Consider the following 19069-nt stretch of genomic DNA (forward strand, 5'->3'; position numbering starts at 1 on the left):
TGGCAAAGTCAAGATGCCATCACCACACCAAAAAACCTGTTCCCTGGCAATAGATTGCCTCTCATCCCAAAAAAGTCCTTGCTCTGCATTGCAGAAGTCAGGTAAAGCCTGAGAAATCTGCATCCGTATAGCTTGTGATGCAAACTGTACCAGCTGTAATCTCTTCTCATGTGCCGCTCTTGTACAGTCGTGCAGAAACCCTGCCCTCTTTGTCATTTGGCCACCATGCTTCCCAAAGCTGGAAAGCAATGCAGCACTAGGCGTGTGCACATCTGTGTCACAAAGGTGGGGTCAATCTCACATGCTGTGGTTCCCATCTGTTAATCTATAAACATGAATGGATTACTGAGGTCTGAGTTCACATAAACAGCAGAAAAAATGGTAAGATTGTTCCTGGACAATACCATTTTCAACTACAGGAGAGAGGTGGCATGTTCAATATACCAGGGAAAGGATTTGGTTTATCTCTCCAACATGCAAACTTTATATGTGCAGGGAATATTTCTCCTGATGAAGCATTTAGTCATATGATTTCTTCTACCTGACGTCTGAATGGGAACAATTCAGGAAACTGTACACTTTCATCTGGCATGTGTGTACACGCACACATGTGAAGTAGGCCTCAACTGGAGCATTTAAATACATGTACAGCTCAATTCTTACTTGATGGCCCTACTGAGTTTGCTGGAACTCCCAAGAAGATGTGGATCATGGCCCTAGACTTAATTCAAGTTAGAATCACACTTTACAGCTTTCTGCATTTAGGTTTTTTGTGTGCCACTAAACATCATAATTTCCCACTGATCCATTGGCTTCTAAAATCCCCCCAGCACACAATAAATCTCACTTCATCCCACCATTTTATTTATTTCTTCTTTCTGCCAAAAATTCTCTCTGTTTTGAATAGTGCTTCCTTACTCTTCTCAATACGTTTCCCTTCTCTAAATTTGTCTTTCCAACTGTTCATGTGCATAATTTAAGCCTTTGATTGCAATGTGGAATGCAAGCTTGAATCAGGAGAATTAGTCCACAGGAGCCTAAATTAGGTGCACAATAGATCATTTTAGAATTCACTCTTGCCTTGTTTCTAAGACAACCATGGGGTGGTATCATAACAACGCAACTAAGTGTTACTCACTGAAATCAATATGAATTCCTCACTGTTTCTGAATCCAGCACCTTCCTCCATCAAAACCAAATATGGTATACAAATCCAGATTCCAGTTACATTCTAAATGCCCCCCAAAGGCTCTCGATCCAAAAAGACTCAAAATAGCTAAGTTCACAACACATGGGTATGAAATATCATACTAAAGAAAGAGTACGACCACACACAAATGTCAGTACAGTGGTACCTCGGGTTACAGACACTTCAGGTTACAGACTCCACTAACCCAGAAGTAGTACCTCGGGTTAAGAACTTTGCTTCAGGATGAGAACAGAAATTGCACGGTGGCAGCGGGAGGCCCCATTAGCTAAAGTGGTGCTTCAGGTTAAGAACAGTTTCACCTCCAGAAAAAATTAAGTTCTTAACCCGAGGTACCACTGTATTACGGGGAAATAAGAAAAGTGCCGGATATCCCCATACCCTCCATCATTTCTCTAATGAAAATAGGGACATCCTATTCCATAACAATAATATTATTTTCATTATTTATACCCCACCCATCTGACTGGATTGCCCCAGCCACTCTGGGCAAGTTTCAACAAATATAAAAAGATAATAAAACATTAAAACACTTCCCTATACAGGGATGCCTTTAGGTGTCTTCTAAAGGTTGTGTGGTTACTTATTTTCCTTTGCTCAGGGGTTCCATGGGAATGCTAGACGTTTTTTATTGAAGATCAGCCCACCACCATGTTGCATAGTGTGAACTACAACTTTCAAAAGCAATCTGTAGTATGGCATGAATGAAGCAGCTCTTCAAAGAAAAATTTCCACTGGGCAGGTACAGTGGTTTTGATCCCAGCTCTGGAGACAGCACAGCAGAAAGTAGAGACAAGGATAATTTAATAGATGGACAAGTAGTCAGATTTTAGAATTACAGTAGTACCTCAGATTACAGACTCCGCTAATATATAAAAGGATGTCACATAGAGGAGGGAGAAAGGTTGTTTTCTGCTGCTCCAGAGAAGCGGACACGGAGCAATGGATCCAAACTACAAGAAAGAAGATCCCACCTAAACATTAGGAAGAACTTCCTGACAGTAAGAGCTGTTTGACAGTGGAATTTGCTGCCAAGGAGTGTGGTGGAGTCTCCTTCTTTGGAGGTCTTTAAGCAGAGGCTTGACAACCATATGTCAGGAGTGCTCTGATGGTGTTTCCTGCTTGGCAGGGGGTTGGACTCAATGGCCCTTGTGGTCTCTTCCAACTCTATGATTCTGTGATTCTATAACCCAGAAATAGTACCTCGGGTTAAGAACTTTGCTTCAGGATTAGAACAGAAATTGCACGGCAGCAGTGGGAGGCCCCATTAACTAAAGTGATACCTTAGGTTAAGAACAGTTTCAGGTTAAGAACAGACCTCTGGAACAAATTAAGTTCTTAACCAGAGGTACCACTGTATAGCCACTACGAATGTGAAGTCGCTGCCCTGGCAGCCAGAGGCAAAGCCTCCTTTGAGGACACTTAATTGCTAAGCTGTCAGAACAGACCTGAGGTTCCTCATTCTGGGTTATAACGCTGGAATTTCCTGCTCTCTAATGGCTTTAGGGTGACAGCAGTGCGTCAGCTGAGGTGTTAGAGAAATGCCCGCCTGTCTCTCTGGAAAAGGCTAGCTGCTGACGCCATCTGCAGTGGCAGGTCGCTTCTCAGCAACTATCCTGCCTCACCACCAGTGAAGGTTAGGGAGGGCGGTGGACCTTTCGACCCAAACCACTGCTTAACCACACACAGCAGGCTGAAAATAAGTTGAAGTTTCTCTTTTAAAAAGAAGAAGCTATCATTAGACAAATAAAAATAAACACAATATAGAAAAAGCAGGACAAAAAAAAAATGGTTTCAACTGCTTGTTTTGATTGAAGCATTATCTAACTATCTTTTTTTAAAAGTGCTGTTTTATTGTGTTTTTTGTAGTTGTATTGTTAGCCATCTTGGTGGGGAAACAGGACATGCATTTTAAAAACAAATAATAAAGCAGGTTTTTTTGCTACTGTTGTTTTGACAGTGCTTCAGACAAACATTTGACTTGGAGGCATTTAAATAATCCTGGTGTTTCCTCCTCTCCCCATATAATCCCCCACTCAATTTTTTTGTCTGTAGCTTGTACTACAGGCTGCTCCCAGCATTCCCAATCAACTCAACATGGCGGAAGGCTCAGGTGCTCCCCAACACAGAGACTGGAAGAGGATCAGCTGCTTCCTCCCCTCAGGTTTTTGCACTTGCCTTGGACCTGATATGCCCATACAGATGTATCAGAGGAGGACAGGCTTCCTGGGGGACTGGACTGTTTCAGACTGGGAGTGAGAGGGCAGATAAAACATGTGATTATGCAACAAACCAGTGGATCAGTAAGACGCTGAACTATGATTATTACAAGAGGAACTTGCAGCAAAATATGACAAATGTTCCTGTTCAGGTTTCTGGTCACTCCGTTAAATTCCACCTCCTGCTTGGTTTTCCTTTATAGCCCCTTCTGCCAGCCCCCCATGTCTACGGAGCAGCGGGCTTGATTTACAAAGCGAGAACGGAGGATTCTACAGTATAACATGCATGGCTCATGAAACCCAGAGGTGAAGACAAGCTACAGCTTGTATGGGAATCTGCGGCCCTCCATATTTCTGGACAACAACTCCCATCATCCCTGACCACTAGTGACCAAACGGCAGGGACTCATATGCCAACACTTGAGTCTGGTGCGACCTGTAGAGGCAGATTTAGAGCAGCATAACCGGTTCCACAAAAGTGTGGGCACCAAGCCTAGGGCATCGCAAGGAGGACATAGGTTGGATCCACACTGACCTATTTAACGTTATTGTCCCCTATTAGAACAATATTAGATAGGTCATTCTAAAACATCACAGGGCATACGTGTTAATTAAAACAGTTTTTTACTTTGGTCTTTTTTGTCAAATGTAAGTAATACCTGGCCACCCCATTTTCCAAAACACGGCAGTATTTCTTTCCCTGATACTGGCTGCTGGTTGCTCTGCTCTGCCCTCTGGTGTCACATTTTAATGCTCCCTCCCTCCCTCTGTGTCCTTTGCTATCTGCCCCTTGAATACCACTGGAGGGGAGTCGGTGTTAGAATGCAGGGGGAAATTGGTAAAACACCGCATAGGGGCATATGAGCAGGGTTCCACCAATATATCAGCATAGAGCAATTAAAAATTAAGCAATAAAAAGACAAGGTAATAATGCATTGTGAATGTAAAAAGTTGGATGTCATGTGCCCATCTACGTTATGAAAACCATTCCCTAACCCTTCCTTAACGTTATAAACCATGAGTGTAGATCCGCCCACAGTGAATATAGCAGAATGGGTGGCGAGAGATGAGGGGGCACCAAATTTTGGCCTCACACAGGGTGCTGCTGAAATCTGAAAGCCCCAAGTCCATCCCTGCCATTTGAAGGGCCCTAGGCTTGGCCGGAAGCTCAGAGGCATAGAATCATAGAGTTGGAAGAGACCACAAGGGCCATCGAGTCCAACCCCCTGCCAAGCAGGAAACACCATCAGAGCACTCCTGACATATGGTTGTCAAGCCTCTGCTTAAAGACCTCCAAAGAAGGAGACTCCACCACACTCCTTGGCAGCAAATTCCACTGTCGAATGACAGCTTTCCATAAGAAGGGAAATTTTCTCACGAGTGTCACTTAAACATGCCTTTCCCCCAGGTATACTGTTGAATAGGGGAGTTTTACATATTTGCAGCATGTGATTTACCTGAACACATAAACTGGCCTTGTGCTACTACTGAGGGTAAAAGCAAGCACACACACCCCGTCTTAAAACGGCTTGTGCCTCTTGAGGAGGCCTGCTCCACCATTTCAGAACCATGGCTCCAAGCCAATCTCATTATCGTTCAATATTTTATGTTCTCTTAATGGGGTTTCAGTGGGATTAGCAATGCTGACACACAGCCCACTCTGTTCTATAAGGCAGACTTTAATTGTGTTCTGACTTGATCTGCCTTCTGGTCACTGAGTTGTATGTCCTCCTGGTAAGATCTGATCTTGGCTGGCACTGATGAGGCGATTATGCTCTTTACTTCTTAGTAGCAAGTTCAATGTTTTAATGATTAGGAATCATTCTGAACCAAATGGACTTCACTGCTCCTTTTGAGATTTTTCAATGCCCTTTAATTGAGCAGGGGTCGGCAACCTAAGGCCACTGGGCCACAATAGGCCCATGGGGGTTGTTTAACCAGCCCACGAGACACCCCCGAACCAAGCCGCCCACTCAGTGAGTCTCCGCGTGCTGTGCTAAACCGGCGCAGCGTGGCACGGGGACTCACTTCTGTGGCACTGGAAATTGTGTCTGCGCAGATGCCAGAAATCGCAGGCACACACACTGATGAACGCACGCGATCCGGCCCATGGAGGGATCTCCGCTGGCGAGGCAAACCTTGCCGACCCTGGAATTAGAGAATCTAGCCACACAAACACAGAGAAAACAATGTTTAAAGTTCTTATTTCCCAGTTCAAAACTGCTCTTCCGCAACTTTCCCAGCTTGAAAGCCGCACTTGTCCCAACGTATAAGTTAAATGGTTTTCATGCTTTTTCTTTAGGAAATATTTAATGGAGGGACCCAAACTTCAAATTTGCTTCAGGGGCTTTGATTCTCTCCATCATGGATGCAGATTTTGATCTCAGTTTATCGAATCAGCACTGCTTTCCAGTTAAATTACAGCCTTGGGTAGGAGCTTAGATGAGGACAGTTTTAAATTATCACACTGCTTTCCAATGAGTTTAGGGGATTGCGTGCAATTTCTCTATAGTGTCAACTCACATCATTTAGGGGCAAAAGTTGAAGAAATATATGAGGTGGACCCTAACATGAGGCAAGATTGCCTCAGGCAGTGGATTTGGGTGCTAGTACAATCAGTAAAGCAGAACAGACAGTCCTAAATAACCCCTGGGGGTGAAGCTCCTCTTCACAAGCTCTCTTTAAAGGAGTGATACTACCATGATTTCAGGGCCCCTCCAGACTGGGTTTTTTTTGCAGGTGCATTCTGCAACATACCCTTGGCACAAGAAGAGTGCGTTTGTTGTGGATTTATACTGAGCTGTCCACACATCATTCCACTGTGTTAGTTATTCTGCAGTGATTCCCCAATGGTATCACATTATTGCCATCTAGAGAGGAGCTCTTGCACAACCCCAACCCCACCCCGCTCTGGAACAAAGTTACAGGAATTCATCAAGACGTGATGTAGAGGAGCATTCCATCACGTGGGGCATCGGTAGTCACAGATTCCCCACCTGAGTGAGAACTAAGCCTTGGACACACCAAAATGTAATGGAATATTGGAAGAGGTGGATGGAATACTGGGAACTGGCATTTATATAGGCAGAGGAGATGGGATGCTCCAACCTCTGTTGTGCAATCTGATTTACAGATTAGAGAGCACAGTGGAAAACCTTTCATTTCATACCAATAATACATTGCTGGTGAAAATATTTAAGGAGCCAGATCCTGTTCCCACAGGAGTAATGGCTAAATCCTGCCCTCAGTCATCCAATTAATCTTGCTCAGGGATGCCCTGGTTAAATGAAGATGTCCTGTAAACCACAACAGGTAATAATTTTCATGTCGAAATTAATTGCTCTGAAGAATTATTTCCCGCTATTACAGTCCATATATAATATTGGCCTGTCATGTGCTTCTGAGCACATTATGCTACGATGAATTTATTTGTGCAGCTTCTTAGGGTAATAAAGACCTTAACATTTCCAGCAAAACCCCCAAAATGGCTGCCCTTCAAATGATGTCAAACAGACATGACATGATGATTGTCCTTATACATTTTGGGGGCTTTGGAGAAATACCACCCCCATTGTTCTGCCCAGACACTGAGGTCCAGTGCCGAGGGCCTTCTGGCGGTTCCCTCACTGCGAGAAGCCATTACAGGGAACCAGGCAGAGGGCCTTCTTGGTAGTGGCACCCGCCCTATGGAACGCCCTCCCACCAGATGTCAAAGAGAAAAACAACTACCAGACTTTTAGAAGACATCTGAAGGCAGCCCTGTTTAGGGAAGCTTTTAATGTTTGACAGACTATTGTATTTTAATATTTTGTAGGGAGCCGCCCAGAGTGGCTGGGGAAACCCAGCCAGATGGGCAGGGTAGAAATAATAAATTATTATATTATTATTATACCCAAGTGTTCCAGCCAGGGTGGCCAAATGCAAAAGAGGAAATGGCTTCTGCACCTCTAGCAATTGTGTAGAAGAGGGAATTTAAGTGTACTTTGACACGTGATCAAATTCCACACCACCATTATAGGTGCAGAGGTCACGCCCTCTTTTGAACATGGGCATCTTTGCTCCATGCCACACCCAGCCACCTAACTGCCAAGCAAGCGATCCTTCCTCATCTATCTCACTGGCTTTAGGACAGGGGTGGGGAACCCAAGGAACCCCTCACTGATCCTGCTACATGCCCCAAGTGTTTTTGCCTACCGGGAACATGTCCTTAAACTCTGATAATGCCTTTTCTTTGTCTGGATGGGAGAGAGAGAAGGCAGTGTGTGTGTGTGTGTGTGTGTGTGTGTGTGTGTGTGTGTGTGTGTGTAAACTACTCTGCTGTATAAATTCATACCCATCGCTCCACCCACCCTGCTTGGGCTGTGGCCCCACTTATTATAAACATGTGGCATCTGGAAGGTTATCCAGAAAGAAATGTGGCCTTTGGGATGAAAATATTTCCCCACCTCAGCTTTAGTGTTTGGGGGTGATCTTCATTCCCTCATTCCTTCAGGTGTGAACCCCAAGTCATTGTCCCTCGTTTCACCTTTTTTCTGAGTGAAGTCTTCAGAGTCTGACAGCTTGCAGTAAGGATGCAAACTCTAAGCTGGACCATCGCTTTTCTGAGCAGTTGCCTTCTTCATACGAGAACATCTCCACACTACACATTCAAACCTGTTTCCAAGCCTGTTTAAGAGCAACAGCTTCCAGCCAAGGAACGTCAAGAGTAATTTATTCCACGAAAAGGGAATTTCAACGAATGCAGTTTTTTCCCACCCCTGTAGGACAAATTGCACTTGCTGAAATTCACTGTGCTAGACAACTATTAAAGGTATATGAATTCAACTCCATGTGCATCTGGATAAATATTTCACCACTGATATGATATCCATGAAAAGGTTTTGGGTTGTAACCAGCAAAATCATCACACAATCATGTAATTGCTGATGCTTTTGAAATTTTTGAAATGTAAATTGCATCTTTCTGTTTGGTTTTACATTTACTGTATTTTTGTATTAAACATATTCCCAAAATAAGGTAACAGTTGAGTTGGCCATGTCTTACACTTGATGAATTGGAAAGACCTGGAAATAGCTTTAGCAGGGATGGTAGCTTTGATTTTGATTCACTACTCAAGCCACATGGCACAGCACATGAGAGGTCAAGACCTAACCCTGGCCCAGGAAGTTCTCCTTGTGATTGACTAATAAAATCCTTATAAGCACCAGATGTTAGCAGCTGATTGCTTCTAATATATTGAGAGTAGATTTACTTATTTGACCCCGGAGAGGCATGGCTTCTGCAAGAGATTTTGGAAGCAGGGAACAAATTACTTGGTGTGGGAAAGCACTTTGTTTATCTGTAACAAGGACTCACAGAGGTAGCATTTTTGCAATCAGCTTCCAAATTTTGTGTTAGAAAGAGGCACTAAACCTGTAACTATCCATTGCTCTATTTCATGCTAAATGCATACAATATGTACTTTTTACGAGGACTTCAAAATAATAAGATTGGAAAACTGAGAAGGAGAAACTGGCTGATTTGTCCATCCTTAATTGGAAGGAGGGAAAGAGAAGTGATCTCACAGAGGTGTTCAAGGGGGGGGGGATTCCAAGCAGAAAGAGGAGCAAGGGAGAAGGAAACTTCTGGGTGATGGAGGTTGATCAAGACTGGGAAGTGGGTTTATTGCGCAAGACCTTGCAATCCACTATTCATTGTGCAACCTGAATTTTGCATGCAGAAGGTCCCAAGCTCCATTCCCAGCATCCCCCAGTAAGGCTGGGAGGGACCCTTGTCTGAATGGTCTGTCTAGGCACTATATGTTCTATGTGATATATGAGATTTTCTCCATTAAAGGAGGCAAATCAGTGACAAAATAACTTACTGACTCCTATGGAAAAGGGCTTATGCAAATCCCAGTTGGTTTCCGTTTTGGAAATGTGTTTGATTTTTCTTGAGCATAAAAGTATGCAGAAATAGTAAATGCAAAACACACACACTGCATTCATCTTACCACCCATCTGGCAGTCTTTTCTGCTTAACATAAAAAGCCCATGTGTGCAACTGAAAGAGGGCAGAATTATTGCATCTTGTCCCCTAAGAGGCTCTGGCTTGCATCACAGCCAATCTTTTGGTTTTTAAATGATGTCAGCAACTTTGCTGCTTTTTAAATTAGAAAAGAAAAAGAAATCCTAGCAGAGTACCCATCTTTCTGTGTCCTGATTTTCCTTTTGAAGTATTCTGCTTGAAAGTCCTGGTGATGCACAAAGGAAAAAAAATTATGAGAGAGATCCAAGGGGAGACCTTAACCATAAACCAGGATTCAGATAACACTAAAGCAAACCTTGGTTTAGCTGCTACACCACTCTGAGCTAAAAAGACCAGAGAGGGAGAGTGTAAGTGCAAGCATATTTGAGTCAACCTGGTAAACTATGGTTTGGCTGATCGTTTTTGCCAAGAATAATGGAGAGAGATAGAGATTTTAAGAATTACAGGCTCTAATAATCTACAGAAGCTTGTAATTAAAAAATGAATTTATTCTAATGGGAAGAGGCAATGATATAAAGTGCAGCTCTTAAAGAAGACTTTGCATGTATTTGTAGGTACCAGGGCTTCAGTCAGAAGCATAGTATTAGCCTGCTTAAGATGTTGAGCAATTTCAGAACGAAGCATAATTCTGCACAGAAAGAGTAATCACACATCTTTGCAGGGTTTTTCTGCATTATCCATCCTTCAGCTGCAGTTAGGGTGGTCAGATGCAACAGAGCACTGGGCTTGGACACCTTTAGAAGCGGGGTAAGAAAGGGGATGTTCAGCAAGGGAAGCCTTCATGCAAATGATCTCTGCTGAAAATTCCCTCTACAACTGAGGTTGCCACTGGAACACACCCTCTTAACTAGGCCTGGGTTTCTGAGATACTACACAAGCACAAGAGTAAGTATGGCTAGGATTCCTGAGAAGGAAAGCTTTCCATTTTTATTTTTATTTGAGAGAGAGAGAGAGAGAGAGAGAGAGAGAACACGCAAGCAAGGCTCAGTCCTGGTACTTACCTGGAAATCCTATTGAATTCACTGGAACCAGTGGCGTAGCGTGGGTTGTCAGCAGCCGGGGCAAGGCAAGTAATTTGCGCCCCCTAACCCGTGGATTTGCGCCCCCTAACCCTAACCCCCAGATGTTGCGGCCGGTGCGGCCGGCCCCCCCTGCACCCCCCACGCTACGCCACTGACTGGAACTTACTTGTGAGCAAACTCACTGAAGACTGCATTGCAAGTTATTCACCCCTGTAGTTACCAAGAGGCATGAAATCACATGATCTGGCCACGTTTACTGAAAGTTGGTGGGATAACTGAGTAAGATCATGCCTGGCTGGGAACAGAGAGCTTCAGTGCTGCTGCACAACTCCCTGAGCCTCCCTTCCAATGACGAGCAGACCCAGGATTAATGAGACAATTTTGTAAACACTGCAGAATGCATTTATGTGAAATAGGAGATATTATGCAAATGCGCTTGTGCATAATTTATACAGGTTAAAGAATTAAGGTTTTTTTGGTACAGAAATGTTGTTTTCTTTTTTTAGGGCAGAATGCAAAGAATATTGTTTTTATTTTACAATTGACCTCCACTGGGACTGGTAGGGCAGCAGGAAGGGAGGTCAACAGTAGGGGGAGCTGGAGCCAATGACAGACAGAGCCATTCGCTTCTTTGTAAGTAAGGAGGGAAGCAGTTGGGGGCTGGCTGATGGCAATGCCCCATTTGCTGATTTTGATCAGCCTTCACTGCAAAGTATACTGTCCACGTTCCACAAGAATGGGCTGTGTATATCTTCAACAGAATCCCATGATAAAGCGTATCTTGGAGTGTGCCGCCTGAGGCTATAGATTGGGAGGGGTGAGGGGTTGGCATGCCTTAACACTCTCCCATACAAAGTAAAAACAAAACACAAAACAAGACAACTAGCACCAGAACAAGTCATCCCTGCTTTTTCTATGATGAGCTACCGGTACTTTTCTTTGTGTAGGAAGTTTTGTTTTTGCTTGTGGGGTGTAACCATGTAATACTGTGTCTAAAGAGGAAATATTGTCAATCTTAATATTTACAGTATTGCCCTTTAAAAAATATTACCGTTGGTTTCTTTGAATATGTAAATGAAACAGAAAGATGGGATTACTTTTTGAATGCTAAGGTTAGAGACAATATTTCACAGAATGCAATAAAGACTGCTAAATAAATATTTAATCATATGTACATTTTTTTCAAAGATCCTCAGTGCTAGTGGCAGAGTTTAATCCCCTTGTTGACACTTGTAAAGATGATAAAAATTTGGGATGTGGAATTAAAAAAAAAAACCACTGTAAAAATTGCAAAGCATATGGATGTTAAATTTACATTGCCATCCATCTACTTTATGGTAGCTCTCTGAACTATAAGTTTTTTGTTTTGTTTTGTTTTGCTGCGGCAATTGCAATGTATAATTCTCTTGAAGTTTTAGAAAAACAAGATGACTGAGGGCGACGGGATAATGATTTGTAATTTTTATAGACCTCTATTCCCAACTCTGTTAATTGGAGATGCCTCATTTCCCTACATTTCCATCCTCCTTTAGGGACAAAACAAGTCTGATTCCCACCCACCCACCCCAAACCAAATTAAAGCTAACTTGGTAATTTATGCAAGCTGATCTACTTGCACTATTTACCTCACTTACATAATTTGGATTTTTGGGTTGCAGAGTTCAGATTTATTTCATAGAATCATAGAGTTGGAAGAGACCACAAGGGCCATCGAGTCCAACCCCCTGCCAAGCAGGAAACACCATCAGAGCACTCCTGACATATGGCTGTCAAGCCTCTGCTTAAAGACCTCCAAAGGAGGAGACTCCACCACACTCCTTGGCAGCAAATTCCACTGTCAAACAGCTCTTACTGTCAGGAAGTTCTTCCTAATGTTTAGGTGGAATCTCCTTTCTTGTAGTTTGGATCCATTGCTCCGTGTCCGCTTCTCTGGAGCAGCAGAAAACAACCTTTCTCCCTCCTCTATGTGACATCCTTTTATATATTTGAACATGGCTATCATATCACCCCTTAACCTCCTCTTCTCCAGGCTAAACATGCCCAGCTCGCTTAGCCGTTCCTCATAAGGCATCGTTTCCAGGCCTTTGACCATTTTGGTTGCCCTCCTCTGGACACGTTCCAGTTTGTCAGTGTCCTTCTTGAATTGTGGTGCCCAGAACTGGACACAGTACTCCAGATGAGGTCTGACCAGAGCAGAATACAGTGGCACTATTACTTCCCTTGATCTAGATGCTATATTCCTATTGATGCAGCCCAGAATTGCATTGGCTTTTTTAGCTGCCGCGTCACTCTGTTGGCTCATGTCAAGTTTGTGGTCAACCAAGACTCCTAGATCCTTTTCACATGTACTGCTCTTAAGCCAGGTGTCACCCATCTTGTATTTGTGCCTCTCCTTTTTTTTGCCCAAGTGCAATACTTTACATTTCTCCCTGTTAAAATTCATCTTCTTTGTTCTGGCCCAGTTCTCTTATTGCTTGCAAACTTGAGCTTCTGGCAAAGTCAGTGCCAAAGACCCACAACTCAGGAGGATTCCCACTGAGAACAAGCCCTGGACAGAATGCGAGATAAATGGTGGAAAGAGCGATGTTATTTATGAAAGCAATGATATATGGAAACCATCTCGATATGAGAATTGGACGAACGGAAAATTCACACAGGATTATAATTGGAGTTTATCTGCTTAAGGTGATTATCAGAAGAGATCATAAAGAAAAAAAGAAAAAAATATACGAACAAGCTGAGATGTGGAACCAGCAAGATAAGACTGGATAGATTTATGAACTTTCTTTGGACTGATTTGGATATTAATGCAGTAGCAAGAAGATGATCGGAATCCCCCTTCGGAACTTGAAATATGGGTCCCCTCAACAAAAATTTAAAATTCGGCTTTTTAATTCGGAATTTATGTGATGTGATTTGATTGGTCGGTTAAAAAAAGAGAACAAGCCCCGGACAATGGCACCCTGCATTGTCACCTGTCTTTTGCTCTGGCCCAGAGGTGATGGGCAAGCGAGCAATGAAGGAGGTACCCGCTGCCCGCCCACTCTTTGCCACTGCCAGGCAAGAAGGCAGTAACAGAGAGATGAAGCAGAGGAGCAGCAGCAGCTGGCAACCATGGCAGCAATGAAGTAGACTCACTAGGGGACCACTGAGGGTGCCTTTCCCAAGAGCCCCCCAAAAACCCTCCAGAAGCCAGCACTGGTTTCTGGCCTTGTGAAGTGTGCTCTTGTGAAATTCCACCGTCATTTGCAGTGCTTGGCAATTCAGATATCAACAGAACAGCCCTGGCTGGAAGAACTAAATGCAGGCTTGTAAATAGCCGCTGGGCTGGTGGTCTCCTGTGGCCAGCTTTGTTGCCAGGCGACCAAATAGCAATGCATTACAAGAAACAAACTCTTTTCCTTTAGTCTACATTTTACTATATATGCAATCCAATATATACTTACTTGGGAGTAAGACCTGTTTAGCTTGAATGGGGTTTACATCCGAGTAAATATGCATAGGCTCACACTATTATTTGGTTATACGTAGGCAGGCTGGCAAGCAATTTACTTATTTTTTGTGTCTTAATAACTGCGGTGCTCTTATTTACAAGTCGGTCGGAACTAATCTGTCATCCGCTCTATGGTCTCAACGAGGCTGAGGAAGCACCGACCTCTTTGCTATGAGAGGATGAAACTCCCACCTAGTGTGAAGGACAAAGAGTCGGCACTGCATTTACCTCTGCCAGAAAGCAGCTATCTCAGATTACAGTATATACATGCAGCTCCTTTTTATATTTATTATATTATATAAAACACAACTCTAGGCTGACAGATAAGATGATTAATTTGAAGGTATAGCAATTTTCCTCCCAGTGCTAGGCTGACAGAGTAGGGTCAGGAAATAGGTAGCATGTTCTGTTTCAGTGGACCATCTTGCCTTGTGAAATGTTGCAAGCTTTCGAGCTTACACAACTTTCATCTAGGCATACAGAGTAAGTACAGTCTGTTGTAGATTCAGATGGATGGCTGCCGGCTTAATCTGCCATTCAAAAAACAAAGGAAGTCTTCAGCTTGGCTCTTTGGGGGTAGGGAAGCAAACTGGAAAGACATTGATGCAGCACACAGATATATACACACACACAGATATACACACACACACACACACACACACACACATATATATACGCAGTCACAGGGATTTAAGCCTTGTCTAGAAGAAAGGGCTAGAATGGCTATTTTATTTTCAGTAAGGGCGATTGCATGCACAATTTTACAGAGGACAGTCCTGTCCAAATCCAGTTTAAAGATAAAGTGCCAAAAGATGGGGGAGCAAGAGGGGGCATTGAAATTCCCTGTTAACCCCAGTTAGCATCTGAACAATTGATCTTACAATCATCATGGCCAACTCCCAGCATCTCCAGGCTTGAAATATTTCCTCTCTGAAACCCCAAAGAGCCCCTGCTGGCCAGGACAGACAGGACTGAGTAACTGGACCCAGTGGCCTGACTCAGCCAGCATAAGGAAGCTTCCTATGCCAACAGAACCTGGCAGCTCGCCACTGGGGAGGCAGGGCAGGGATCTTTGCGTCCCCCAAAAAGCATCCCCCCGGCAAGAATAGTTCTTGATCACTGCTTATGGTGGCATTGCTCCATACTGGTATTTCTTTCTCAGTGCTGTCTGCTCTTGTTTGGTTCTGTTTTTCACTTTGTATTCAAACGAGAGAGAATACATGAAGCTGAGCAGCTGCCACAAAATGTGACCAGTTGGCTAAACCTGATAATCACAAGCCCATTTTACAGATGGCAAGGTCATTCTAAAACAGGGGGGTGGAAAAGCTACCACCCTTCAGATGCTGTGGCACTGCAATCCCCGTCAGCCTCAGGTACCATGGGCGATGAAGGGAACTGTATCTGGAGGGACAGACATACCGTCTCCCTGATCTGAAAGAATCTTGATGTGCAGCTCCTCAGTCAAGTCAGGATCGTGTGACTTGAGGAACCAATAGGGACCTCAGTTCCTATATAGAACTTCTGTTCCAACCTATACTTCTCATTTGAAGCAACTTGTCCATCAAAATGCATCACCTTGCCTCCGTTCCTGCCTTGGTTCTTATATGGCCAGCCATTACCTGACCACCATCCCACCTTCTGATCTTCTGACCTCTTCCTCCTCCATCCCTTGGGCCTTGTTTACCTGATCCTGTGCCTGACCTCCAGCCTATTTCACCTTTGACTATCCTGCTAGAGTAAGATCCTGGCTGTAGCCTGCCAGAAAGTTTCCTTCTCCTTTCCCTCACCCCTATAATGGTTAGAAAAGCAACTTGCAAGTGCCTCTGGTCTCAACCCACTTCACCCCAAATAAACACCACCAGACAGGGAGCTTTGACTATGTCCAGCACTGCCATGCTTCCATTGGAATCACACCCAAGGACTTATTTGGAGAGCAGCCCCAGATGCCGACAGATACAAAGCATCTACTCTGCAACATCTGATGCTTGGCGTGGACAGGATCCTGGGTTCTATGCTAGGACTGGCAGTCACAGTCATCAAAGGCTGGTTCAGGAATCCATGTTCATCCCTTGATGACTGTATCATTAAGCAACAAGCAGAGCATTTGATTCACTTGGCATTGCCTCTAAATACAGTGCCTTCTGGTGGAGTCAATTCGGTCAGCTGCTGGCCATGTAGTCGCTTATTTATTTAAGCAGATTTATGCCTTGCTCCCCTATTGCAGAAGCATAGAGTATACATCTGCATAAATGAAAAAGTGGAATGCTTTACAGGTTTCCTCTGAAACAGAACCCATTAAGTTGTGGTTGTTAATATTACTATAGTGTTATTTTTATTTTGTATACTGCTTATATTCAAAAATGGATTCAGAGTAGTTTACAAATATAAAATCAATACATAATTAAAATACACAATAAGAAATCCATTGGGCATTAAAACATCCTTAACACTTGGGGGCATTATTGTTTGTGTTTGTTACTGTGTTACATATTTTTGTATTTTTATACTGTTAACCTCCCTGTGATACACTCTACAAATTCAGTTAGTAAGTAAAATATACAATAAAGCAAACAATAAAAAGCATAACAAAACAGGTAAAAAAAAACCTTCTAAAACAATAAAATCAGAAGTTCATATCTGGAGAATGCTTGCCTAAAAAGGTATGTTTTCAGAAACCATTCAATGGGACTTACTCCCAGTTAGCAGAAATACGACTACAGCTTAAATAATTAAGAACAGAAAAATCAAAATATGAATGTGTGTGAAACAGCCCCAAGTGAATAGTAATCAAGTGTTGTAACATGAATGCACGAACCAGCTCTTAATGTAATAGTATTGCAGCATGTGATCAGACTGTTCTGCTGCTACAAACTGATTCCACAAGACTGTAAAAATCTAAATGACTTTTCACCATTTCCAGATAAGCACTGAATGAAACAGAATGGGCCAGTGCCGGAGCAGTAGTTCTGGTTTAAAATTAAATTCACCTCCAGTTTCTCTTGCAATAGCAGAATAAGATGACATGGGGTGAACAGGCTGTAAGAGGGGAAGGATTCTTTAACGTTCAAAACCTGGAACGTGGCACAGGGCACTCTGCCAGCATTGGTACTCTTTGGGCAGCAGAGCTGAGCAGGTTATAGTCTCTGTTGACAAGTTTTCACATTTTTGTCCTTGGTGGTGACAATTATGCCTTCAAAATATGCTTTGAGTGGGTCTTTGTTACAGACAAAGCCCCTCCAGAAATTGTTGGCCAGTCTCTGAAAAATGTTGTTGTGTTAGTTTAATGTTTGGAAGGCATTTAAAAAATAGCATAAATCTGCATTTCTGGGATCAGAACTAATGCTTTTTGGGGATTCAGCAGTATAGGTAGAGATGAGCAACAGAAGCATTTGTCATGGATGCAACCTTGCAATAAAAATATTAATATTATTATTAATAATAATAAAATACCCCACCCACTCCAGACGGCTTCCAGCTGAATATAAAACATAATAAAACATCAAACGTTGAAGTTTTACTGAGAGTAGCAGGCCAGGGAAGATACCACAATTGCAGCTACTAGTTGTCTTATGACAGTAGCCTAACACCATAAAGCATATTTAGCCACAGAGAAGAGGAAAAAACCAGATGCACAACACACTGAGCAACAACAGCCAGAAGGCTTGTGACACAGCAGCTTCTGAGCAGGAAGAATCTACTTCAGCATCTTTAAAGGTCCACAGTTCCTGGTGTGTATTGTTGAAAAAGAAGACTACTTGGTTTGATTACACAGTATGTGTAATGACAAATTCTTACACGCACATTGAAACACAACACACACACCCCTCTACAACCAAGTAATGTAAGCCAGAGTCCATGAAAACACTGTTTGCCTTCCTGCCGCAACAGTACCTGTTTATCAACTTGCACTGGTGTGCTTTCGAACTGCTAGATTGGCAGAAGCTGGGACAGAGCAGCAGGATTTGAACCACTGACCTGCCAATCTGCAAGCCCAAGAGGCTCAGTGGTTTAGACCACAGCACCACCCATGTCTCACGTCATGTCAGTGGAACTTCCTCCCAACCTAGGTGTGTCCGGTTTCTGCCCTGTTTTGTTTTTCAAAAGAATTATTTTTCCTTAGGTTAAATGATGAGCTGGTTTTAAATCATGTAACTGTTTATTGGTTTTACATGGAATGTTGGATTAGGAATTATTTTATGGTTCTCTTCTCAGTGGATCTTTTTTATACCGGCTTTTGTTCTTTGTTGTTATCGTTTGGTTGTTCGCATCTGTCTGTCTTGAGAGTCAATAGCGTGTGCCTCTGGGGGTGAAGTCAAACTGCTGTGTTAGCAGCACCGAAGTGACCTCCCTGGGAGCAAGCCTGGGCAGTGGGTCTGGAGGTCCTGGGCTGCCCAGGCGGCAAGACCCCCTTCTTGGCCTCGCTAATGGGGTCCAGAGGAAAGCAGAGCAAGGCGCCTGGCACCATTTGGCTGCAGGAGATGCCCTCAGGAGGCACGCAGGGCGCCATCCAGATTTCTGTAGGGTTTACTCCTGAACCTTTTGTTTTCCCGAAGATAACCCCACAAGGCAGCAGAGGTTTAGGATCAAAGTTTTCCTTCTCCTAGATGGGCTACCTTCTCAGGTTGATGAGTCCCAACTGCCCCTATATTAATTGTAAATTGTGTGTAATCCTGCATGGTAAGTCAATGTAAGTATCCTCCACATGCAGACATTTCCCCCTCTATTGTTAGTTATGCCAATGGTATTAATTATATAGCTCAGGGAACCTTTGACCCACCAGGTGTTGCTGAACTACAACTCCCATCAGCCCTGGCAAGCATGGGATGATGAAAATTGTAGTTGAGAACCATATGGAGAGCCAAAGGTTCCCCCCACCTGCCCTAAGGGTCCTACAAAGAGTACATTTTCACAAGAGTGGAAACCACAAAAGGAGACAAGCTGAGAGCGAGGGAATAGCTGAATGGGAAGATGGGGATTATGAAGTTCACCAAAGTGGGTGGCTCCTGGCTCCTTCCCTGCAACATACACAAATCAAAAGAGGACAAGAATAGAGAGAAGGGTCTATTTCCCACATTTTACTTTACAAGCTCAAGGTTCACAA

General features: G+C 43.4%; 1 protein-coding gene across 4 annotated transcripts in view; it reads right to left on the reverse strand.

The window, feature by feature from the left end:
* Positions 1 to 19069, reverse strand: part of NMNAT2 (nicotinamide nucleotide adenylyltransferase 2) — a 72772-nt gene that overhangs the window by 36102 nt on the left and 17601 nt on the right. The gene's annotated exons all lie outside the window — the stretch shown is intronic.

The sequence above is a fragment of the Podarcis gaigeae genome (assembly GCF_964106915.1).
Source record: "Podarcis gaigeae genome assembly, chromosome: 6".
Lineage (NCBI taxonomy): Eukaryota > Metazoa > Chordata > Lepidosauria > Squamata > Lacertidae > Podarcis > Podarcis gaigeae.